This window comes from Lactuca virosa, chromosome 1 (assembly GCF_052849685.1).
Source record: "Lactuca virosa cultivar CGN04683 chromosome 1, Lactuca_virosa_CGN04683_v6, whole genome shotgun sequence".
Lineage (NCBI taxonomy): Eukaryota > Viridiplantae > Streptophyta > Magnoliopsida > Asterales > Asteraceae > Lactuca > Lactuca virosa.
This window is the reverse complement of record NC_136426.1, coordinates 155,734,208-155,761,545: the sequence shown is the minus strand read 5'-3', so window position 1 is coordinate 155,761,545 and position 27,338 is coordinate 155,734,208. Positions and strand designations below refer to the sequence as shown.

Sequence of the window (27,338 nt, the reverse complement as noted above, 5' to 3'; positions counted from 1 at the left end):
TTGGGGTTGACTGGGAGTTGACCTTGACTTTCACTTTGACCTGGATGTTGACTTTGACCAAGGGTAAAATGGTCATTTTACCCTGAGAAGGATTATCAGATTTCTGATGAAGTGTATTATGTAGTTGATAGTCGGGGAGTCGCCGAAGCAGTAGTCAGAGATTCTTCACTCGAGTTTCAGTAGTCAGCCTTACGAGGTGAGTTTTATCCTGTAGGAATGGGTCTACGGCCACAATGCCGGCCCGTTTAGATGTTAGTAGTTCCGGACTACGATCCGATGTCGGGGCGGTCCCGAGAAGCATTTATGTATGTTTAATGAATTTTTAATTCTTGCATGTTATGTGTTATGTGTTCCGGGCTTCGGTCCGATGCCAGGTCGAGCCCGATGTATTTTAGTTTATATGTTATTTGTTATGTGTTCCGGGCTTCGGTCTGATGCCGGGGCAAGCCCGATGAATGTATATATGCATAAGTTATGTGTTATGATATATGATATGTTGTATGAATGTCGGGGCAAGCCCGATGCCGGACACAGTCTGATGCCGGGCGGGGCCCGATGCCGGGTTCGTCCTGATGTAGCTGGGCAGAGTCCCAAATTTATGTATATGTTATGTGTATGGTATGTGGTAGTTTGGGGAGACTCACCAAGCTTCGTGCTTACAATTTTCCGTTTTGGTTTCAGGTACTTCCACTAGCAAGGGGAAGGACTGGGATGATCGCATGGCACACACCACAGTTTCAGCCTGGGATTGTTTAGACGTTGATATTTTCTCATATGATTTGATACTGTGTTCGACATAATGTTTTGAGATACATGATGCTTGATTTTCTTTATCATGATGGATGATTTATGGTTTATTTAATGATTTTAAAACGAAATTTTTGATCTGTATTTTTGGGATGTTTCAATACTTCTATACTGTTGTTTATGTGTCTAGCGATTACTTGCGAGGTGAGTCTTCTCACTATATTACCTGTGTCATAGTGTGTGTATGCTGACCAATTGGATCTTATTTATTGATTGTTGTTCTATGTGTTACCGAGTTGCCGATAACTCTAGGGCGTGCTATTAGCCCACTAGGACTACTGATAGTCCCCATGGTTGCTGATAACACACAGTGTGCTGTTAGCCCATTGAGACTGCTGATAGTCTCCAGGGTTGCTGATAACCCATAGTTGTTTATTTTATGTTGTGATTGTGAAACCCTTGTCGCGTATAATTTAAGCAAATAAAATTTAAGTACTCGAATGCACTAAAGGATAGCACAGGGAAACATGGTCGAATCCTCAGTGATACAGCTTATGGTTAATGCCTCTTTGCATAAGGAACATACTAGTCATAAATAGAATATATAAAATGGGGGGTTTTGATTATTAACTAAACTAAAAATAGCAGTGAAATAAACTAAATGAAATCGGTAATAAAAACGAATTTAGTTCTATTGCGACTTTCCTGAGCATGCAATCAACCCATATCTGATTATTCAGAATGTGTTCTATCTATGAGCATGCAATCAACCCATATCTGATTATTCAGAATGTGTTCTATCTAAGCCAGTACTGAGAACAACTAATAAGCTCTAGTACATTCTTTTTTACCTAAGTAGTTTATCAAACAAGCTCTTAAATTAACCCTAACTTTTTACTGACGTATTAAAAAATCTCTTAATTAAATTCAAAAAACTTGTATTAAGATCTGTGTAAAATTCCCAACAATATCCAATACTTCTCACAAGCTCGAAAGCATAAAGATATGAAATTTCAGTTTATAATAAAGTCAAATCCAAACGTAGAACCGATTTATTACTTGTTACTGTTGGATTAGGTGTTTATGTCAATAACTGAATTAGTATAATATTGAATTATTAGCAAAGTCCTTTTGGGTTGCCCTCAAACCTAGTAATTGAATATGATGGCTTTTAGAGAGAGAGAGAGAAAGAGACAAATTTATTAATTTATTATATGATTAATAAATAGCAATAAATGAATTTATTAATATGTTATGAAAATAATATATTAATTAGAAATAGTAATATTTAATGAAGAATTAATAAGAAATTAATTAGAATTAATTGGATTAATTAAAAGCCCAAGGACCTAAGTTGTATATGTTCAATAGTTGAACAAGAGATGGATTCTAGAATGATCCTAGGGAGTGACAATTTCTAATGCTTCTTGAAGGATCTAGAATATCTATTAAAGATAATTAAAGAATCAGATAATTACCTGATTAAAGATATTGATACTTTAATCAAGTAAGGCTTATATGAGATTCTTCTAACAACAATATAAAGGGGACCTTGGAATCTAATTTTCGGCCACTATCTTCTAGAGCACCTAGACTGAAATTTTCACATCTCCTATCCTCTCTTAAAAGTTTCTTGTTGCTAGTGTTGGGTGTGAACTATCAGAGACAAGACATTTGTGTTTCTAGCTTCCAAGTTATTGAAGAAAGGATTCTTGATTGCTTACAATAGCAATAAAAAGGTATTTTGATTCTTCTACAATTTTCAAAATTACCTAGGGTTAGAGTATTCTTGTTGTTTAATAGAATGTTACATCAATAGTGTTATGAATTAGATCTTTAGGTTTGATATACCCTTAAGTGTTAAGGATTTATCCGCATTAATACATGTAAAATCCATTAGTGGTATCAAAGCGTATGATTGTCTAAGAATTGAATGTACATAGTTTGAACTTGAACAAGGAATATAAACATAATTGTCATTCTGTTTTGGCACCACGACGTGGTGGTCTGCGAATTCGTGTTATTTTTCGTTCGACCACGACATGGTAATTGTTTACCATGACGTGGTGGACGATCAGATTGTTAAAATTGGATTTTGCTTTAATTCATAAATTATTGTTAATTAATGGAGCACGTGTGGTTAACCGGTACATTAAAATGAGATGATAATTAACATCGAGATTGCCAAGCATATTTATATGGTTATTCACATTTAGCTTGTGATCATTGGTATCCCAGTCACAAATAGTAGAGCATAATCGGATATTAAACATGCCATTGATAGATTCAATTAATCTCAAAAGATCTTGGAATGTCATAGTTTGAAATTGATGAATTGCTTTAACATAGCTTCATAAATTTGCAATAAGATTACGACCTCCCTCTTCTTAGTTGTGAATTATTATTTTGGATCTTTGCCTTAATCATTTATTATGGGTTAAAATATTAAGGATAATTGCTATCTAACTAAAACTATTCTTTTTCTTTATAGATGTCTACTCCTATTGATACTTCTGCTCCAAGGTTTTCAGATTTTCTTGTGAATACTGGTGTTCAATTTTAAAAAGACAGGGTGAAAATCCTGAGTCCATGTGATCATAAAGGAATGAATGGACCTACTATTGTATCTAGTAGTGGAGGAACAATTCAACTTGAAAGTGGTCTTGTTATTGAATATGATTGGTATGAATTTTGTATATTTCTATTTAGCAATTTTCTTTAGTTCCCAATAAGTTAATTTTGGGACCCACATTCAGTAATTAGAATGTGAGTATGACAGACCAGTTTGTACTGTGTTTGACTTGCCTTAGACTCAGACTCAGATTGAGACTGAAACTGATGTCAATACGACATTAGTTAACTCTCGATCCCTTGTCTATGTAAATTATGAAAATGCCCTTCTCATCCTCATCCTCATACTAATTCTATGTTTTGTATTTGGGCAGCCAGGTTGGTACTTTCTTTAGGAGCTGAACCTAAACTTGATGTCATACCAGGTGCTGTTATGTTTGCATTTCCATTTTCGACCCTAAATGATGCTTGTGTAAGCTTTTCAACACATCAAATTAGATTCTGTTTCTTTTTTACTTAATGGACTTAACAGATATAAGACTTAATTGTATAAGATATATATGATATGAGTGTTTGCTTTGGACTTAATACAAATCAAACAACTTAGTGGATAAAGTAAAGGAAACGAGGCTTTCCCCATTAAGGTTGTGTTTGGCAAGCCAAAAAGTAGCGTATAAGTTAGTTTTTTAAAAATATTCTTAGACTAGCTTTTCATGAGCTTTTTTAAAAATTTGCAAACATACCCCTTAGTTAATAATAGAAAACTTATTCTTTTAAATAACTTTTTATGACATTTTATATTTGTCACGTACCTTATCAACTAGTTTTACCAAACGTCATTTTTTGACGGTTAGCTTTTCAGCTATCAACTAGCTTTTCATATAACAACTAGTTTTTTAGCTATCAACTATTTTTTATATAACAGCTAGCTTTTCAGCTATCTGCTAGCATTTCATATAACTGCTAGCTTTTCAGCTCTCAACTACTTTTTATATAACAACTAGCTTTTCAGCTCTCAACTACTTTTTATATAACAAGTAGCTTTTCACTATCAGCTAGTTTTTTATATACCAACTAGCTTTTCAGCTATCAACTAGCTTTTCTTATAACAACTAGTTTTTGAGCTATCAGCTAGCTTTTCATATAAGAGTTAGCTTTTCAGCTATCAATTAAGTTTTCATATATTAGCTAGCTTTTTAGCTATCAATTAACTTTTCATATATCAACTAGCTTTTTAGCTATCATGTAGCTTTTCAGCTAATAGCCCAAACATAGAATATGTCCTAACTTCTAACAAATGATTTAAATGGAAGAAATAGCAATGTAATTTCATTGATATGTCTGTTATATTTATAATATCCTACTCTCATATCTTGATGCAGAAAGTAAATGAGAAATTAACAAAATTACAGCGTGAGAATTTCGGTAAGAAAAATACGATACGTGTGGTGGTGGTTGGACTTGGTTACTCTGTTGTTGAATTGGCGGCAAAAGTATCAGAAAGACTAGTGGGTAAAGGAGTTGTGCAAGAAATCATTGTTGACTCATCAATTTTACTAAATGATCCTTCTGGAAATAAGGAAGCTGCTTTGAAAGTAAGAGACTCTATCTTCATAATCAACTCAAATTGGCTACTAAATACATTACCCTTGTGACTTTTTTCATGATCTTTAAGTACTAATAGACAAATGTTCTATACAAAATTCGACAATTTGACAAAAAAACTATGTGGAAATTTTGAAATTGACTACAAACTTTGCCTATTTGTTATTCCAAAATTCTTATTAATTTGTGTATAGAGCTAATTTTTTTTTTGTCAAATTGGCATAAGTTATACGGTTTAATGCAAGTAATAGCAATATACGTTCATTGATTTGTTTATTATGATATCCTGTTTTTTTTTTATTCCTATTTGTTAGGGAAACAAAAAGAGATTTTCCCCATTAAGTCCAAACTTTTTACAAATTTACTCTAGTTTATTTGTTTTATCTTCTATTTTCACATTTGTGCCTTTATTTTTCAAATATCTTTTAAACGTCATTTATCCAGACAACACTTCATGAGAAAAATAAAACAAAAAGTTATGACTTTCTCGAGACAACACTTCATGAGGAAAAAACCAAAAAGTTATGTCTATCTCGAGTAATTTTTGTATGAACAATAAACGAGAGATTAAATGACCATTTTACCCTTCTCGGGTTCTCAACACGTGGAAAGCTGAACTTCTACTTGGTTATTTTGTCCGGTGTATAGGAAAATCTTGTGATTTCGGAAGCTCTATTGAAAAGTCAGAAGCTGTAGAAAAAGTTAATGATTCTGAAAAAGTAATGGTTGAGGTGCAAGCTAATGAAAAGGGTGCAAAAAGTCAAGTTTTAGAAGCTGATTTGGTTCTATCGAGTGTTGGGAATAAACCTTTACTTCCTCAATTGGAACCAAATGGATGGCCTTTTGAGCTTCCTGTTACGGGTAGAGGACAAGCAAAAACAGATGAAACCCTTGAAGTGAATGGGCATCCGCGTATTTTTTTTGTTGGTGATTCTTCTGCTTTGAGAGACTCAAAGGGAAAAGTGCTTCCATCTACTGCACAGGTACTTTATAAGGCCCTGATTGTGATTGTGGAGACCGAAGTCAATGGGATAAACAAATTGGCAATATTTTTTTCCATTTAGTAAGGTGGGATTGTGAATGTGACTAAGAATAATGTTAGTAGGACAAATGTTGCAATTTTTTGTCCCAACCAAAAAGGGGGGTACGGGCAGATGCCAATAGGACAAAAATTGCATTTTTTGTCCCATCCAAAAAGGTGGGACATGGACAGATGTCAACAAGATAATAATTACATCTTTTATCCAATCTCAAAAAGTTGGATATGGATAAGAATTGCAATTATTTGTCCTATCCAAAAAGGTGGGACAGCTACATGGAAAGTTGTCAAATATGATAATAACTGCATTTTTTGTCCTATCTTAAAATGTGGGACATGGAAAGATGTCAACAGGATAAAGACTGTAAACGTTTGTCCCATCCAAAAAGGTGGGACAAGGACAGATGTGAACAGGATAAAAACTGCATTTTTTATATCATCCCAAAAGGTGGGACATGGATAAAAATTGCAACCTTTTGTCTTATCCAAAAAGGTGGGACATGGACATGGAAAGATGTGTAATAGGATATAAACTGCATTTTTTGTCCCATCCAAAAAGATGGGACATGGATATGGAAAGATGTGTAATAGGATATAAACCGCATTTTTTGTCCCATCGAAAAAGGTGGGACATGGACAGAAATTGCAATTTTTGCACCATCCAAAAAAGTAGGACACGGACAAATGTCATCGGGATAATAACTGCAATTTTTTGTCCCATCTCAAAAAGTGGGACATGGGTAGAAAATGTAATTTTCTTTCTTAATCAAAAAGTGGGAGAGGACAGATATCAACCGAATAAAAACTACATTTTTGTCCCATCCAAAAAAGTGAGACATGGATAGATGTCAACATGATAAAAAATGCAATTTTTTGTCCTATCCAAAAAGGTGGGACAGGGATATGGACATGGAAAGATGTGTAACAGGATAAAAACTGCATTTTTTTCCCAATCCGAAAAGGTGATTGAGACTGGGACCGGGATTGAGAGTCTGGCATTGACCACTGCAGCATGTGTTGTTTTACTGATAATTTAATATGCCATGTCATGTGTTTTCAGGTTGCATTTAAGCAGGCAGATTTTGCTGGTTGGAACATTTGGGCTGCTATCAACAATCGTCCTCTTTTGCCATTTAGGTTCCATACCAAAATTTAAATTCTACTTCCTTTTCCCAATAAAATTCCAATATCATAATTTGAAAAAAATGTTTGGTTTATATATAAAATACCCTTTAAAATAAAGACAACTATTCACTCAATGTCAATCAATCCATTTACTTGTATTGTGTACAGATTTCAGAATTTGGGTGAGATGGTGGTCTTAGGGAGAAACAATGCAACAAGTACACCAAGTTTCATCGAGGGTATAACATTGAAGGGTCCAATTGGTCATACCGGTAATTAATCAGTGTTTACTTTTTGTGATATTACCATTTTGCCCTTAAACCTCACATGTTGATTTATGATAAAATTTGCAGCTAGGAAACTAGCCTATTTGATCAGGTTACCTACCGATGAACATCATGTTAAAGTTGGAATCAGTTGGTTGGCAAAATCTGATGTTGACTCCATTGCAACTGTGCAAAGTAATATCACCAAAGTCCTTTCGGGTTCTTAAAACTCTTGATCTTTTCTGTAAATATATTTATATTAACTTATTTTATATATACATTTCATTTGTGCTTTTAGTCCATGAGAAAATAAGAAGACTTTATTGCATTTTTTTATGAATAGTTGTTTTCAAATTAAATTTATATCATGCAATATATTGCAATTGAAATATGTATACACACATGCGTATAATATACACATGACATGAAAGGACAGAACATCATGGCCTTGTATTATGTTTAGTGTGCATTGGACATAGATTGGAGCATTTGTTAATGACAAAAAATTGTTATGTTAATAGACACGGATGTTAGAAATGCTCTAGCATAAGTCCTCCATGAAATATAGAACGTTCAAGAAATATTTTTCCAAAATTAAAAAAATGACATTGTGCTTGATATGATTGCACTATTGGGTAATGATTCGTAAACATTTAAGACGAATGAAACATTTTTGTTTTTTATGACATAAACAAACTTGGGTTTTTTTTATTAACTCTTTAGCTTGAGGAAATAAGTTGAAATGAAATCAAGTGGATTTCTAAAAGAGTGAACATTGTTTAATATACTTGTTAATTTTAGTGTCATCTAACATTAGATGCAATTGGAATAAATACGAGTGTCAATGAGTATTTAAACTATGATTTAATATAAGTTAAGTGGAGTGCATACTTGTACATAAGACGAGTTCGATCTTGGACATGACGAAATGTGGGGATCAAGGGGTGTGTTTGCTGGCGAGGTCCAAGGGGGCAGAGCCCAAAGAGCAAAGCCCCAAAATCTCTACAGATTTTCAGAGTTGGAGTTTAGTGGAAAAACATGATCGGAAGTAGGTCTACATAGTGCAAACTATTGATTTGCTTGCCAACTTACTTAGGGGTTGTTTCGTATGATATGAATTTTCAAGAGGTCTGAATTTTTAAGATCTCAATGTTTAACATGATGTTTGGTTGGTAACTTTTAAATTACTGTGTTGAATTATAAAAAGGACCATTTTACCCTTATATGTTATTTTTTCTTGAATTCAATGTTTATGTTTGTAAAATAATGAAACCAAATAATCTTACAAAAAGAAGCCTAACCAAAACAAGAATCACTATCAATATCATTACTCGTGCCATTATAATCACCACTAAATGAATGAATACCCAAAACACTATCTACCACTGCCAAATCAAATTTTGATTTTTAATGTTACAATCATACCATAACTGCCAACATCAAATTAAAAAGAAAATACAATAACTATCGACACAAAAGCATCAACGAACTTTGACAGCTTCAGAAAAAACATCAAATATTCTATGGAAAATGCTATACAAAATTCAGTCAACTCCATTGATAGAGATACATCTTTTGTCCCTACATCCTTTTTCTTGGACTATTGTAACAGATGAACCATGGCTCGAACTACTCAATAATATCTCTTATAAAAATATAATCAATATTGTTTAAACTTCTTCAAATAAGATGTGTATTAGTATGTGTTTGTTACTAACGAGTTATATTGAACAGCTTAAAACATCATCAAATTAATCTGAAATCCCTTAAAAATAAACATAAACTCAACTACAAATCATACCAGATGCTCTAGGAATTGAAATCAACATAAATTGTTAAGCTCTCTATATCCGAAAAAACATATTTCAAGTGTCAATTACATTTTTTCCATAAGAACTACTAATTTAATCAACCGGAAAACATAAAGGATCGGAAATTAACAATCGAAAGTAGAAGCAAAACATTTCAGGAAAAAAATCTCTGAATCTTATTATCAAAATTTAGGAAAAAAGGAAGTAACTCGGAACCAGAAAACTGACTATTTTGACGAAGTGAGGTGGCATCGCTGGAGGGGTTGTCGGCAGCAAAATCCTTGGTGGAGGGAGAAGTGCGTGCTGATCACGGATTGAAGAAAAGGAGCACTGGAATTTTAGGGCACAAAGGGAAAGACACATAATTTTTTTAATTCATACATGGGTCTACATTTGAAAGTTTAAGAGGCATTTAGAAAATTAAGAGGTAAAAAATAAGATGCTAACAAACAGTCTTAATCTAAATTTTTAAGAGCTTGCCTCTTAATTTTTCAATTAAGAGGCAAACAAACAACCCTTTAGACTTGGAATCCAGTGGAAAAACTTGTTCGAAAGTGGGTTTGCACAGCGTAGACAGTTGATCCGCAAACTTGGGGTCTGCTGAGTGCTAGTCTACCGAGTGTCTCCGCAAACTTGGAGTTCGGTGATTTGCGGTTCTATGGACAGTTGGGAATAAGCCTTAACTTCCCTCACGATATCACGATATCAGAACAACCTTTGCTTCTTTGCGGTATCAGTATGCTAACATCGTCTTGAAAGTGTTAGGAAGAGTGTCCAAGGTCATTAATTATTGGTAATATTTCTAATAATAACAAGGTTCATTTGGGTTGCCCTCAAGACCCAAATTAAGTAGAATAAATAAAGCAGAAATTGGTTTATTAATTATTATCATTATACACATATATTAAAAACCCTCGTGGATGTGAATAGTAAAATTGACCATGTTCATACTTTCAACACAATAATGCGTACATATTGAAATTTCACACAATACTTTCATTAATAATTAATTAGGAACTAATTAGATATATATTTTGGGAATTAATTAATTAAAGAGTTGGATATTGATTAATCAATAGTTGGTTGATCATAGTTGGTTGATAAGGAATATTCCATAACCCTTAAAGGATCTAGGGTTGTACAAAAACTCTTTATCATCTTATATGGGAGGAGGAGTGAATTTCATTTTTGGCTCCTTGTCCCACATGGGATGAAGAACAAAACCTAGGAAGGGATCCAAGGCTATAAATATGGCCTTAGGGATCATATACTTCCTTGCTCTTTGGCTTGATTTTTTGCCACCCTTATTCCTCTCTTTGTATAAGGACGATTTCAAGCCCTTTTAGGGTTTGTGAAATTGACACTTTTCCTAGTTATTTTTTATTCCACTCTTTGGATTCGTTAGGCATGATACCATTAGAGTGATTCTGGTTTGGGTCCTCTCATCCAAGAAACTTCAAGGAGGACAAGATCTCATGTAACACCAGGTTTCTGGTATGTATTTTATTTAAGAATTGGATGTATTTTCTCTTGGACTTGACGAGTTGATGGCCCAACTCGTCTAGTAGAGACGGGATCCGCGGGAAGTTTAAGTGACCTACTCGACGAGTCGGAGACTGACTTGGCGAGTAGGCGCTGTTTGGACAAAACCCTAAATCTGAGGGATTGCACCCTATTTAAACGTCTTAATGCAGCCTCCATCGTCCCTTTATGCTCCCAGAACACCTCATACTGAAACCCTAATTGTTTTGTGAGATCTAAGGCCATTTTTGGTGATTTTGGTGGTTTGTGATCACAAGGAAGAAAGAAAAGCTTGAGGAGCCAAGAGGAAACCAAAAGATTTCGAGTTTGTGCAGCATCTACATTGCCTTAGAGGTATAAAGCTTATACCTTGTTCATTCATGTTCTAGATCCCTTTTTGGACTGAATTAGGGCTTTTAGGAACCACTTTTGGTGACCAATCATGAGTACAAGCATGGTTGGGGGTTAAAACTCCAGATCCAGGGTCCTTAGGGGACTACATGGAGTAAAGTGGCCAACTTTGTAGCCATAAAGAGCCACATGCACCTTTAGACCTCATTTTTGGGTCCATTAAGCTTATACTCCCATGCATGCACGTAAAGTTCGTAACTTTACGTGCTAGATCGATCTTAGAAGCCCAGATCTATCTTTTGGATAAGTTTTGTACATCAGAAATCGAGAAATAAGACTTGGACAACATCGACTCGGCGAGTCGTTCTTGGAACTCGGCGAGTCCAGGGCTTGAGTCCCCAGGCTGTTGAGGTTCAAAGGGACCCAGTTGAGTGTTAGAAGGGTCTTATAGGGGTCCAGGGGAGTGACTCAACATATTAGACTTAACCATGGATCTGGGAATCATAGGACTCGACGAGTGTATGAATAGACTAGACGAGTCCAAGGCAATCTCCCAACTTTTGAAGATGAACTCGACGAGTTGTTCATACAAATCGGCGAGTCGCGGACTGGACATGTTCATAGGATGAAGGAGAACTCGACGAGTTGTTCATACAACTCGGCGTGTCAGATGAAGGTTCATTCGATGATATTATAGAAGGGAACTTGTCGAGTCTTTGCTAAACTCGACGAGTAGAGTCGGGAGGGGGCCAGATGAAAGGAAAGGGACTCGACGAGTTGGCGGCCCAACTCGGCGAGTCAGGTCAACTGGAAGTTGACTTTGACCAAGGCTTTGACCTTGACCAGGGGTAAATTAGTCACTTTACCCAAAGATTGGTTAGCAGTGTTTGACTAAGTGTCTTTATGGGAATTTCAGCTCGGGAGTTACCGGAGCAGCAGTCAGACATTTCCCGATCAGCATTTCAGTAGTCAGCCTTACGAAGTGAGTTACCTTCTAGTAGGGGTGGGTCTGCAGCACCAATGTCGGCCCACCAGTAGATGATTATGGTTGAGATGATTATATTTGTGATAATTATCTGGTTGATATGATCATGCTGAAATATGTGCTAGTAGTAGTAGGGCGCACTAGTCCCTAGTTACCGGTTGAAAGATACCGAAGACGGTTACCGGTTAAAAGATACCAAAGGGGTGGACAGAACCCACGCATGCATAGTAGTATGTTTATGATATGTTATTGTATGAGAGCCCTGGTTTGAGGGATTCAGACACACCCTCGGGGGGGGGGGGGGGGGTTGTCTGGACTCAAACCGAGGGATTAGAAATTTTTTTTACAAAGAAAACGGTTTTCTATAATTTAAGTCAAGGAATTTGAGAAAGAACAAGGTGTGTGATGCGTGCAACCGGCCGAGCGCAAGTATGTTTTCCCCAAGATACCTATACTTGTTATGTTATGTCATGTGATATATGAATCTGAAAACTGCATGCTAGACTAGGGCTAAGGATCTAGGAGGATGCCTTGTATGCCTGATATATGATTCTGAAAACTGCATGCTAGACTAGGGCTAAGGATCTATGAGGATGCCTTGAATGCCTGTTGTATGAGTTGTATGCTAGGACAGTCTAGTCAGTAGTGGGATAGCCCGGTTAGGTTATGCTTGATGTGGTTACTCAATTCAGGAATGCTGCTTGCTTTGTGATATAGGGGTCCTGACTAGTTTTAACTAATTAGTGAGCGGATATGTAACAGTATCCACAAGCTAGTTAGGGAAGGGTGGTAGGGACTCCTAGTGCAGCTGATGGCGGAGAGTAGGTCAGAGAGTGCCCTAGGAGAGCCTAGGATGGGATTAGTTGGAAAGGGATATTGGTTAAGGGACTTGGCAAAGTTGAGGCAATCCTTGAGGAAAGTACGGATAGATGCGGAAGGTAGTATGGGCCCGTACTACTGGAAGCAGAGGATCCGTACTCGAGTCAGGGAGGGCCGAGATGGAACCAGGAAACTTGGAGAGTGTGTGAGGCCTCTCTAATATGTGTATGATCCCGACGTTTATGTGTTTGTTACGAGTATGTCTATCACGCGACATGGAGCGGGAGGTTCAGGATCAGGATCAGGATCAGGATCAGGCTCGGGTGCAGGATCCGAGCAGGTTGATGACGGGCTACGCGAGTTCATCACGTCTGAGATCACGAGAGGCATCCTTGAGTCGACCCCGGTCATTTTCGGGTCGATCAATGAGGGGATTGTGGAGCTGATGGAGGATCGCCTCCGAGCATTCAGGAGTGATCTGGCGTCTAGCCAGACGGGTACGCGCACACTGTCCTTTAAGGACTTCCGAGGGAGTGGTATGCCGGACTTTCACGAGGTGAAGGACCCCATTGCTGCCAGGAGATGGATCGCAGACTTCGAGTCTGCGCAGTTGACGAGCTTCTGCCCGGAAGGGTCGAAGGTCTGCTTTGCCGCGGGATGTTTGAGGGATAGAGCTAGAGATTGGTGGGAGTCAGTTGGTGACTCGCTGGGAGCCCCAGCCATCGAGGCTATGACCTGGTCAGACTTTGTGACCAGATTCAGGGCTGAGTTCGCGCCAGCTGTGGAGCTTCAGCAGCTGGCTAGGGAGTTCTTGGATATGAGACAGACTACGGAGACTGTGGCGGAGATCACCGCCAAGTTCCGGGAGAGGGCTTTATTGGTGCCCCAGTACGCAGGAGATGAGGATATGAGGAGGACCCGCTATCACGACATGTTGAGAGCCGATATCAGGGAGCATGTCAGCTTCTCGACATGTCCAACCCTGGACTCCATGATTGCCAGGGCGCGGGAGAGGGAGATAGATTTGGAGCACCTCAGGAAGAGGAAGGTAGGGACTGAGCAGGTTACAGGGGTTTCGGGGAAGAAACCCAAAGGATTCGACTCTAGGTCGAAGGGCCAGCAGGGCCGGGACCGCTGTGGGAAATGCGGTCGGTCACATGAGGGAGTTTACCACACTGGGTCGGGTTCCGGCTGCTATAAGTGCGGCAAGACTGGGCATTTCGGCAGGGATTGTACTGCCCCCGCCCCCACAATACAAATGTCAGGTCTGATTTGCTTCCATTGCAATCAGAGGGGCCATAAGAAGGCCAACTGCCCTAGATTGACAGCAGCATCAGCAGCAGCGCCAGCGCTGGCGCCGACTCTAGTGACAGCGCCGGTTACAGATAGCCGGAAGGCCAAGGCAGAGGTTTCGGTGGTGCGGAGCCGAGCATTTCAGTTGACAGCCGAAAAGGCACACGCCGCACCCAATGTGGTGACGGGATCGTTCCATGTGAATGGTATCCCAGTTCAGGTATTGTTTGATTCGGGTGCTACCCGATCGTTTGTCTCTCTTGCACTTGGCAAGAAGTTTCCTGAGTCTTCAGACATGTTGGATTGCCCTCTAGAGGTCGAGATTGCAGACGACCGGTCAGTGCGAGCATCAGAGGTCTACCGAGATTGTGTTTTGCGACTGTTTGAGGAGCGTTAACTGGTAGACCTGGTTCCCATACCCTTGCGGGGGAACAAAGTTATTATTGGTATGGATTGGTTGAGCCCCAATGGGGCGGTGATCGACTGCGTGCAGTAGTTGGTGCGGATCAGGACCCCAAGTGGGGGAGAGCTGGTGATTCAGGGCGAGAAGCCACAGCGAGGACCAACTTTATGTTTAGCAGCGAGAGCTAGGCGCTACATTCAGCAGGGTTGCGCATGATTTGTCGCCTATGTTATGGATACCCGGGAGGCGGGTAAGGCGACAATGGGCGATGTGCCAGTAGTGCGAGAGTTCGCGAATGTATTCCCCGAGGAGTTGCCTGGGATACCTCCGGACCTGCAGGTAGAGTTCAGGATCGACCTAGTCCCTGGTGCGGCTCCGATAGCCAAGGCACCGTATCGGTTGGCTCCTCCTGAGATGCAGGAGCTGTTAGACAAGGGATTCATTAGACCGAGCAGTTCACCCTGGGGAGCCCCGATTCTGTTCGTGAAAAAGAAGGACGGGTCGCATCGGATGTGTATAGACTATAGGGAGCTGAATAAGGTAACGGTGAAGAATGGTTACCCGCTTCCGAGGATTGATGACCTCTTTGACCAGCTACAGGGAGCATCTTGGTTCTCCAAGATTGATTTGCGTTCAGGGTATCATCAGATGAGGGTCAGAGAGGAGGATGTGCAGAAGACTGCGTTTCGGACGCGTTATCGCCACTATCAGTTCGTGGTGATGCCTTTCGGGCACACCAATGCTCCTGCCGCATTCATGGATCTCATGAACCGTGTTTGCAGACCGATGTTAGATCGGTCCGTGATAGTTTTCATCGATGACATCTTGGTTTATTCCAAGACGCGAGAGCAACATGAGGAGCACTTGCGAGAGGTTTTGGGAACTTTGAGGAGGGAGAGCTTGTATGCTAAGTTCTCCAAGTGTGAGTTCTGGTTGCGCGAGGTGCAGTTTCTTGGGCACGTTGTCAACCAGGACGGGATATCGGTTGATCCGGCCAAGGTTGAGGCCGTGATGAGGTGGGAGGTACCGAGGTCTCCATCTGAGATTCGGAGCTTCCTGGGATTGGCAGGCTACTATCGGAGATTCATTTAGGACTTCTCCAAGATAGCCGTGCCTCTGACCAGGCTGACAAGAAAGGCCATGGTCTTTCGTTGGGGGCATGAGCAGCAAGCTGCGTTTGAGACATTGAGACAGAGATTGTGCGAGGCGCCAATCTTAGCCCTGCCGGAGGGCATGGAGGATTTTGTTGTATACTGCGACGCATCCATCTCAGGTTTGGGCGCGGTATTGATGCAGAGGGGGCATGTTATTGCTTACACTTCGAGGCAGTTGAAGCCTCACGAAGCGAATTATCCGACACCTGAATTAGAGTTGGGGGCTGTTGTTTTCGCCCTCAAGATTTGCCTTCATTACCTCTATGGGGTTCGCTGTACCATTTACACGGACCACAAGAGTCTGAGGTATCTCATGGACCAGCCAAATCTGAATATGAGGCAGCGTCGGTGGCTTGGTATGGTAAAGGATTAGGATTGTGAGATCCTCTACCACCCAGGGAAGGCCAATGTTGTGGCCGATGCGCTTAGCCGCAAGGCAGCGCCGATCAGGGATATCTGTATGAGGATGAAAGTTGTGACTCCACTGTTGGAGCAGATTCGAGAGGCCCAGCAGGAGGCTATGAAGGAGGAACATCGGAAGAGCGAGCGAATTGTGGGTCAAGTTTCCTCCTTCGACTATGCTAGACGGGGATTGTTGACTCTTCACCGTAGGGTGTGGGTCCCTTATCATGGGGGTGTGCGCCAGGTATTGAGGGCAGAGGCGCACAAATCCAGGTTCTCTATCCATCCTAGGGAGACAAAGATGTACAGGGATCTTCGTCTCGATTATTGGTGGCCCTGTATAAAGAGGGACATAGCCTGGGTCGTGGAGAGGTGTTTGACCTGCGGGAAGGTCAAGGCTGAGCACCAGAGACCTCACGGCAAAGTCCAGCCGTTGGATATCCCGCTGTGGAAGTGGGAGGATATTACGATGGACTTCATTACGAAGCTTCCCAGGACCGCGCGTGGAGTGGATTCGATTTGGGTCATCGTTGACCGATTGACCAAGAGCGCCCATTTTATTCCAATTCAGGAGAGTTTTTCGGCTGAAAAGTTGGCCGACATCTACATCAGAGAGGTAGTGGCGCGGCACGGGGTGCCAGTTTCAGTGATTTCAGACAGGGATGTGCGGTTCACTTCCAGGTTTTGGAAGAAGTTTCATGACGAGCTGGGTACTCGTCTGCATTTTAGCACCGCTTTTCACCCGCAGACGGATAGTCAGAGTGAGCGGACCATCCAGACTTTGGAGGATATGCTACGGGCGTGTGTTTTAGACTTTGGAGGTAGTTGGGATACTTACGTTCCATTGGCAGAGTTCTCCTATAACAATAGTTATCATGCGAGCATCGACCGTCCTCCTTTCGAGATGTTGTATGGGAGGAAGTGCAGGACCCCGATATGCTGGGGAGAGGTTGGACAGAGGGTTATGGGGAGTACCAAAGTGGTATTCAAGACTACGGAGAGGATCCAGCAGGTCCGGAGCAGGCTCCAGACTGCTCAGAGTCGGCAGAAAAGTTATGCCGACAAGCGTCAGTCAGACCTTGAGTTCCAGGTCGGGGATATGGTGCTCTTGAAGGTGTCGCCATGGAAGGGCGTCATTCAATTCAGGAATCGGGGCAAGCTGGCCCCAGGTATATTGGACCCTTCAGGGTTGTAGCCCGGGTGGGCAAGGTGGCGTATAGGCTGGACCTGCCAGCCGAACTCAGTCAGATTCACAACACGTTCGACGTCTCCCAGTTACGGAAGCGCCTGGTGGATGACTCGGCGGTGGTACCTTTGGAGGACATTCAGGTAGATGACAGCCTGAATTACATCGAGCGACCAGTGACGATCCTCGACAGGAAGTCGAAGGACTTGAGGAAAAAGAGGGTGGAGCTGGTGAAGGTGCAATGGCAGCACCGTAAAGGATCGGAATGGACTTGGGAGCTGGAGGAAGAGATGAGGGAGCACTACCCCGAGCTTTTTCCAGATTCAGCAGCAGACTTCGAGGAAGAAGTCTAAAATAAGTGGGGGAGATTTGTAACACCAGGTTTCTGGTATGTATTTTATTTAATAATTGGATGTATTTTCTCTTGGACTCGAAGAGTTGATGGCCCAACTCGTCGAGTAGAGATGGGATCCGCGGGAAGTTTAAGTGACCTACTCGACTAGTCGGAGACTGATTCGGCGAGTAGGTGCTGTTTGGACAAAACCCTAAATCTGAGGGATTGCACCCTATTTAAACGTCTTAGTGCAGCCTCCATCATCCCTTTATGCTCCCAGAACACCTCATACTGAAACCCTAATTGTTTTGTGAGATCTAAGGGCATTTTTGGTGATTTTGGTGGTTTGTGATCACAAGGAAGAAAGAAAAGCTTAAGGAGCCAAGAGGAAACCAGAAGATTTCGAGTTTGTGCAGCATCTACAGTTCCTTAGAGGTATAAAGCTTATACCTTGTTTATTCATGTTCTAGATTGTAACACCCTAAATTTCAATACAAATTTTCACTTTTAAAAATATAATTTCATTCATAAATATTCTCAAATCTCAATGTATCACATATCAACTCCGTAAAAAACATCCCAAGATCACAATGTGTAAAACTCCAATAGTGTGTACTGATCATGCCGGCGCCTTCCCGCGATCCTCACTGGTACCTGAAACACATAACACAAAACACTGTAAGCATAAATGCTTAGTGAGTTCCCCAAAATACCACATATAACACATATTAGCCACTCGAGGCTATAACTCTGTGGACCCTCTGGTCCTAACTCTGTGGACCCTCCGGTCCTAACTCTGTGGACCCTCTGGTCCTAACTCTGTGAACCTTCCGGTTCTAACTCTGTAACTCTGGAACATACACGGCATGAATCACATAGAAATAATGCAGTGTATCACAATCACATAAATAGCATACAAGATACTCTGTCACATAACTCTAATTACCACTCTAGGTAAAGTATAGTGAGAAGACTCACCTCGGGTAACTCGGTAAACCTCGAGCTCTGAAATACTGCACTAGCCTTCACCTAATCACATAAATAATTACTCTAATTAATACAACTTCTAAAGGCTAGGCCAACCCCTCTCTATAAGTTCTCTAAGAAGGGTAAAAGACCATTCTACCCCTCTAATGGCTCATAAGTCCAAACACTGACTAAACCCTAAAAGTCAACAAAAGTCAACGGTCAACATTGACCGGACTCGCCGAGTGCACTAGAGTGATTCGGCGAGTACATGCCTGTCCTCTTCGCCCCTGATCCTCACTTGACTCGCTGAGTCAACCCTATACCCCACGGATTGTCACAAGTCACGAGTCGCGGGGCAACCCGTCTCGACTCGTCGAGTCCCTTATAGGCTCGGCGAGTTCCTCCCATGATAACACTCATCTGACCTCTTGAGGTCAGATCTGCTTCCCTAATCTATAGATCTGACTTCCCCATGACCAATAAACACATAAAGGTCGAATCTTGCTACACATGCAATGCTTCCAAGGCTTATTTTGGTGAAATCCCTTCTAACATGGCAACCTATGTCCAATTCCTCCATAGAACCACAAAAAGCAGCAAGGTTCAGGCTCTCTGGACCTCAAAAGGTCCAGATCTAGAGTTTAGCATTCAATGGGACACTATACACAACTAAACAAGCCATAAAAGGGTATAGAAAACCCTAATTTCAATGCCCTTAAGCAAAACAGAAGGATAAGATCAAATAGCTACCTCAAACTTGAAGATCCAAGCCGACAACCCACTGAAATACAATCCTCTTGACCTCCCCTTGCTGGAAACACTTTCTCCTTTGCAAAATCACACCAAAAATGATCAAAAAGACTCAAACTCTCTCACAACTCGCTCACAATCGCTAGGGTATCTCTCTCTGGACTGGTAGCCGCAAATGGAGGCCATAAAGGCCTTTAAATAGGGCTCAGGCCCTGAGATTTAGGGTTTCATTTTACAGCGCGGACTCGCCGAGTCCACTCATCGACTCGTCGAGTCCCTCATTAATCCAGAGAAGGATTCGCTATCCTACTCGGTGAGTCTGAGCGCCTACTCGCCGAGTCCCTCCCTAAAACTCAAGGTAAATACTTAAAATAAGATACCTGGGAATCCGGATGTTACATAGATCCCTTTTTGGAGTGAATTAGGGCTTTTAGGAACCACTTTTGGTGACCAATCATGAGTGCAAGCATGGTTGGGGGTTAAGACTCCAGATCCAGGGTCCTTAGGGGACTACATGGAGTAAAGTGGCCAACTTTGTAGCCGTAAGCCACATGCACCTTTAGACCTCATTTTTGGATCCATTAAGCTTATACTCCCATGCATGCACGTAAAGTTCGTAAATTTACGTGCTAGATCGATCATAGAAGCCCAAATATATCTTTTGGATAAGTGTTGTACATCAGAAATCGGGAAATAAGACTTGGACAACATCGACTCGGCGAGTCGTTCTTGGAACTCGGCGAGTCCAGGGCTTGAGTCCCCAGTCTGTTGAGGTTCAAAGGGACCCAGTTGAGTGTTAGAAGGGTCTTAGAGGGGTCCAGGGGAGTGACTCAACATATTAGACTTAACCATGGACTTGGGAATCATAGGACTCGACGAGTGTATGAACAGACTCGGCGAGTCCAAAGTAATCTCCCAACAATTGAAGATGAACTCGACGAGTTGTTCATACAAATCGGCGATTCGCGTACTGGACATGTTCATAGGATGAAGGAGAACTCGACGAGTTGTTCATACAACTCGGCGAGTCGGATGAAGGTTCATTCGATGATATTATAGAAGGGAACTCGTCGAGTCTTTGCTAAACTCGACGAGTAGATTCGGGAGGGGGCCAGATGAAAGGAAAGGGACTCGATGAGTTGTCGGCCCAACTCGGCGAGTCAGGTCAACTGGAAGTTGACTTTGACCAAGGCTTTGACCTTGACCAGGGGTAAATTAGTCACTTGACCCAAAGATTAGTTAGCAGTGTTTGACTAAGTGTCTTTATGGGAATTGCAGCCCGGGAGTTACCGGAGCAGCAGTCAGACATTTCCCGATCAGCATTTCAGTAGTCAGCCTTACGAGGTGAGTTACCTTCTAGTAGGGGTGGGTCTACGGCACCAATGCCGACCCACCAGTAGGTGGTTATGGTTTAGATGATTATCTTTGTGATAATTATCTGGTTGATATGATCGTGCTGAAATATGTGCTAGTAGTAGTAGGGCACACTACTCCCTAGTTACCGGTTGAAAGATACCGAAGACGGTTACCGGTTGAAAGATACCGAAGGGGTGGACAGAACCCACACATGCATAGTAGTATGTTTATGATATGTTATTGTATGCTTCAGTATGCTTATGTTATGATCATGAAACCAATATGTTTATGCTATGGATTATGTGATAGGGATAAGGGGGGAAAATAGTCCCCAGATACCGGTTGGAAGATACCGAAGGGGGGGTTAGCTCCCGGGTACCGGTTGGAAGATACCGAAAGGGAGGGTAGCTCCTGGTTACCGGTTGAAAGATACCGAAGGAGAGGATAGTTCCCAGTTACCGGTTGAAAGATACCGAAGGGGAGGGTAGCTCCCGGTTACCGGTTGAAAGATACCGAAGATTCTGTGCTATGGGTATGATAGGTGAGCTCACTAAGCTTCGTGCTTACGGTTTCAGTTTTGGTTTCAGGTACCTCTTCGTCTAAGGGGAAGGAGCCGGCGGTGTAGCAGCGCATCAAACACATACATGGTTTCTGCACCGGATTTCTGGGATTGTACTCTGATTTACACTGTTCTTGATTATATGGTTTTGAGACATGACATTATGTTTTTACAAGTAATATGAGATTGATGATGTTTTGGTAAACTGATTTGTGAATTAAGTAATTTAAAAACGAAATTTTTGGCCTCGAAATTTGGGGTGTTACATCTCAAGCATGGAGATCAATGGCCACATAAGAGGTATATTATTTTTCTTTATGTTTTATGTTTCACAGGGTAGCAATAATAATAAGAAACCTAGATACTTAGGTTTCATGACACTTAGGTATATCATAGATTGATTTTTCTGGTACCTAGTTTAAGTGTATTTGATGCATAGAAAACCCAACAATGGTATCAGAGCCATAGGTTCATAATTACTTGCATCATTTTAAGCCAGTTGATTTGTTAATCTTTTTTGGAATTGGAAAAGAAGTAGAAACTTGAAACTGGAAAAATCTACTAATCGCAGGCGCGACGTGCCTCACTCTGGGAGCGGCGTGCCTCGCCGCATTAGGGTTTTTTTTAGTTTCCTTTTAAATTTCAAACTAGAATGTTTTCAAATATGGATAATTACCAAAGTTAAATTGTTCTAAATCTAGAATGGGATAGATATTATTTAATAGAAATTTAAATTTGAATATTTATTTAATATTATTTATTATAGAGATTTATAAATTTGAATATTACCTCCACATGAGTTGTTAATTATTACATTGCGTCCTCATAGTTAATTAGAATTAATAATAGACAACTAAATTTAAAGAGTTTTAAATTTACCCCTTATATATGTTAGACTTGTATCTATTAGTATGAGAAAATTACAACATGCATCCTCACATGTTTAAATAGTGACATTACCAGTCTTACCATGACTAGGTTCACCCAATCTAATGTAGAGGTTTAAGGAGGTCTTTATGATTCCCAATAAGGTTGGATTTTAATATGCTTCGTGCTTATTGCCCTCACCACCTTATTGCATTTTGAGAGTGGAGTTACCAAAAGGGTTGATAGTGATAATGGTAAAAAGTTAAAAGTATTAATATTAAAGTATAAAACAAAATCCCGTTTTATTAATAAAATGTGAATCTTATGTTACCCATGAAAATTGCACACTCTCTTTATAACATGTTTTTGGTGCTCATGTGGTTACTGACATGTCAATTTGAGAGTATAGTTAAGGGTGATGTTGAACTCGCGAATCTCGAGCGTAACTTCAGTCGGGGATCGCACATTTTGGATGCTTGATTCACCATATGTCCAATAATCCATGACGATCTCGTAATTGAGTTTGAGATGAACATAATCCGAGATTGACATACCATTGATTGTCAATGAATTTCAAAGACCTAGGAAGTTCGTAGTGATCGAAATTGGTAAAGGGCTTTGCCTACCAAAATAATTTTATGGTGTGTTTACGACGACCCTTTACACATCATGGAGCCAAATATAGATCCTAGCCTTCTTAAATAATTATATTTAGGGTAATTATTTTCTAAGGATTAATAAATAAAACTATAATGTAAATTGATATTGAATGATGTCTATTATCTTATCCACTAAAATCTACTGCTTCTAAACATCTAAAAGGATAAGCTATTAGGATGGTCGATCATGTCCAAATTTTTAGTTTGGGAATAGTTCTGATAAACAAAAAGAAAGATCATGCCTTTGATAAATCTCTTCCTGAGGATCCTCTAACCATTGCACTCTAAACTATTATAAATAGTAGTTATCAAGTGTACGTTGTAAAGTAACATATGATCATATGAAATAAAATGGAATTTCCCTGAATTAGGAGTGAACTAGGGTTACGCCTATATATTTACTATCATAAATAAAAGTGTCAAGAAGAGGAAAGCTAGTTGTCCATGGTTTAAAAGGCGATTAGTATTGGTATACCTAATTTGGGCCCAAACGCCAAGAACACAGAAAGGCTTATTCTGAGACATATTTTGATAGGGCTATTTGTTTCCATAACAAGAAAAGGACCAACAATGCATACATGCATAATATATATATATATATATATATATATATATATATATATATATATATATATATATATATATATATATATATATATATATATATATATATAGGGAAAAGTTCAATAGAGAACCATAATTATTGGTTCTTCAAGGAAGCAAATCTTTTTTTCAATTTCTAGAGCTTATTCTTTATCGAAAAAAAAATCTAAAAATATCTAAATTCATATATGAACATTGTGAATGTGAAAAATATTTTTCGAATTCACCGTGTGAATCCAGATTCACATTGTGAATTTTCAAAGATTCACATTGTGAATTTGACGTAAAAAAAAAATCGAATTTGATATCATTGGAAAAAGGATAAAAAGTTATGAATTTCTGTATTTTTAGTTTTTTTTTTGATAAAAAATAAGTTCTAAAAGTTGAAAAAAAGATTGGTTCCTTGGTTAATTATGGTTCTCTATTGAACCTCACCATATATATATATATATATATATATATATATATATATATATATATATATATATATATATATATATATATATATATATATATATATATATATATATATATATATATATATATATATATCAGAAGTGAAAGGACTGAAACATGAAGAAGATAATTTGATCATGGATTACGAGCACATGCTATTATCCATAAGATCAAAAGACAACTCGTTCTCCCCTAATGTTTGGTCTTCAATCAAATATATTAATTCATAATTCCATTGGAATATTACTTCTAATCATTTTAATATTTTACTAAGGATTGAGTTTTGAAGTTTGCAAGAATATGTAGTGAACAAAAGAAGTAATAAGACTGAAACATGGAGAAGATAATTTGATCATGAATACTGAGTCGTTGTTATTGTTCATAGGGTGAAAAGACAACCCTTTCCCAGATGTTTAGTCTATGGTATTATATTTCTAATTGTTTATACAATGATTCATGAGATCGTTCTTACTTATTTAAATGTACAACATCCTAACATAGTTTAGTAAAGTCATGAAGTCTATGAAGCTGGTATAGTAATAATAGTTCAAAGGTGATTCGAATATTTGAATAAGATGTATTATTGTGAATATCTATTGCAATTAAATTATGTAATGGATTGTTCAGATTGACCACAATACATACGGATTCAAATACATCCAAAACGTTTGGGTGAAATGTACTTATTGAATCAAGTATCCATTTGGATCAGATTTTGGATATCATTTTATCACAAGTCTTATGATAAATGAAAATCTTGTTTTATCAAGATAGATGATGAATACATCACCAAGTGATGTGACTATCTTTTGGAATTAGTTCACACTAATGGAACGTTCAGATTAACCACAATACATGGTAAGACCAACTTCGTATAAACATAAGTCTAGAAACTTCTAGGTGTTCAGAGCTCTCATAAAGTGAAGCTAAGAACCAACTAGGAAAAAAGATGAGACACTCATATCCAATAAGGATAATGAACATCTCAGTCCAAACTTTATCGATCATCTAAGGAATTTTGAAAGATTCTCACGAGATGTCTCCACCCAAAACACTGCTACTAGGAGCGTTAGTTGGATAAAGATATAAATTGTTGTTTGATTTGATACTGGATGAGTCGTACTATGCTTACTAACAGTTCATGGACTGTACCATGAATAATTTGGATAGTTGTTTAACAACCTTCTAAGAATAAAGTTTGGTTTGCTCGAAGGGTAGTCTTCCAGGAGTGGGAGCGGATATCCAAAAGGGAGAGTAGGAGCGATATTGATCTTGATAAGATTTGAGAGTCAACTAACGAAGAACCTAAAGTTAGGCCTATTATTAGATTCAAGGATTGAAAGAGCTATTGAGGAAACTGATATACCTCCACCTCTTTCCTTATAGATCTGATAGAGTACATCATACGCCTAATTATATAAGAGTTTATATTATTGAGGTATATTAGTAACTAGTAGATAGCAATCCATGCATGTTCAAACTTGGTAGATCAAGCACTTGTCCTTAAAAGTTAGGTGTAAGTGGATCTTCAAGAAGAGACAAACATGGATAGAAACAAACACATAATCAATCCAAGATAGGTTGTGAAGGATGTATAAGCTGAAGAAGTTCATTTATTGGCTAAAATGAGCATCTTGCAATTGGAATCTTAATTTCAAATAGAAAGTTCAAAGAGTTTGAATTTTGAAAATGAAGATGAAAATACATATGTCAAAGCTAGTAGGAGAAATTGGTTTCAATGAAAGAATTCAACAGTTTGAATTTCGAGGAACATAGATGAGCCATATACATGTCAATGCTAATGGGAGCACGATTGTCACCCTTTTATTGTACATAGATAGTGTACGATTTATAGGAAACTATGGTCTAACTTAGAAAGCGTAGAAGCTTTGCTTGGTATGGGAGTTGTTTTGCTATGATTCACATGGGAGATACATTACATGCACAAAACATGAAGTACCATGAATATTAAGGAAACTCAACAAGAAGAATTCAAAAAGAGTTCATGTTTAATAAAATATGGGATGGCAATGAGCGATGCTAATGTCCTAGTTCTATTATTGAGCTAAAGGAAATAAGTTGTGTCTAACATGCTTTGGCTATGGAATCGATCATATATACCGTAAGATTTGCTGTATTTTATGATTCATATTGCTTGAGCATGACAAGTCAGATTACATCAATTTGGAGAAAACCAACGAATCAAGATCAAAAACATTCCTAATTGTCCTAGGAGGACAAAGGAAAAGATCTTGTTAGTATGAAAGAGATAAATGTAAAAGTTACACTGATGCTAAGTTCCACACTAATAAAGATGATTATGTTCATAGTCATAATTCGTGCTTTTATTAAATGGTGAAGTATTAGCTTGGAAGAGTACGAAGTAGTACACCATAATGGATTTAACAATAAACTTAGAGTATATTGCAGCTAGCAAGACTGCAAAGGAAAACTATGTGACTAAAATATATTCATTAGAGATATTAGTGTTAAATCTCAATCATTAATGGTCATTTTGAAGTTTCTTGTGATTATAAAGGTGAACTTACTTCAACTTTGGATCCCAAGTTACGGAAGCTCACATGATACATACCCAGTAAGTACAATCACATTTGACAGTTATTAAAATGTAGATAAATTATAGTCAATAGAGTCATATCGGAAGATAATATTGTCGATTCATTCCCTAAGCCAATGTCACCGACCAAGTCTAACAGCGAGACAAAGCCAAAATGCATTAGATTTTCAAATAAATTGGCTTAAATAATCTTAGTTTAGTTTGTTTTAAATTTGAGAACTTAAGAAGTATAAGTCTTAATTTGATTTGGTGATTATTAAGTGGAGATCTTAATATATGATGGATCAGTTAGTTCAATTAACTTATCACTGTGTTCTCCTTTTACATGTTTGGAACCCACTTCTCGAGTAGTAATTTCCTTAAACCTCCATAGTCGGTCATACTCTTGGAAGTAAGTAAGTGATTTAAGACTGTCATGAGTATTGGTGGATTGTCCATAGTGGTTGGGCATATCATAGAGATTGCGCTAACACTCATGAGTACTTAATAAATATCTAAGTATCGGAACAACACATGCGTAGAGATTACTTCATGGATACATTCACGAGTAATTCTAAGACACTAATATCTTCTATTCTTCAAACAAAGATACATGTGGGGTTTTGCTCTATAATTTTTTTTATGAATCGGTATACTCAAACGCTATCCGCAACCGGTGACAATAAAGGGTATATGCATGTGTGACATGATGAAGTAGAAAAAAACTATGTAGTCGAAGTTTATTTGTTCATTCTGCCTTAACAAGAGAAGTGATATTTCTTGGACCCTCAATTATTTTATGCTGACATCTAAAGTGATTGGCCGAGTCCTCATTGAAATTGAGGTGTTCAATTTAGTAGTTAGACACAGTCATCACAAATCTATATTGGGAAACATAAATTTAGTAGTAGATGTAGTACTCACTAATCTATATCAGGAAACATCAATTT

General features: G+C 39.0%; 1 pseudogene; it reads left to right on the top strand.

Annotated features, from left to right (window-relative positions):
* The first annotated feature begins 2,789 nt into the window (after nucleotides 1-2,789).
* LOC145122505 (alternative NAD(P)H-ubiquinone oxidoreductase C1, chloroplastic/mitochondrial-like) lies at nucleotides 2,790-7,629 on the top strand (annotated as a pseudogene).
* The last annotated feature ends 19,709 nt before the right edge of the window (nucleotides 7,630-27,338 follow it).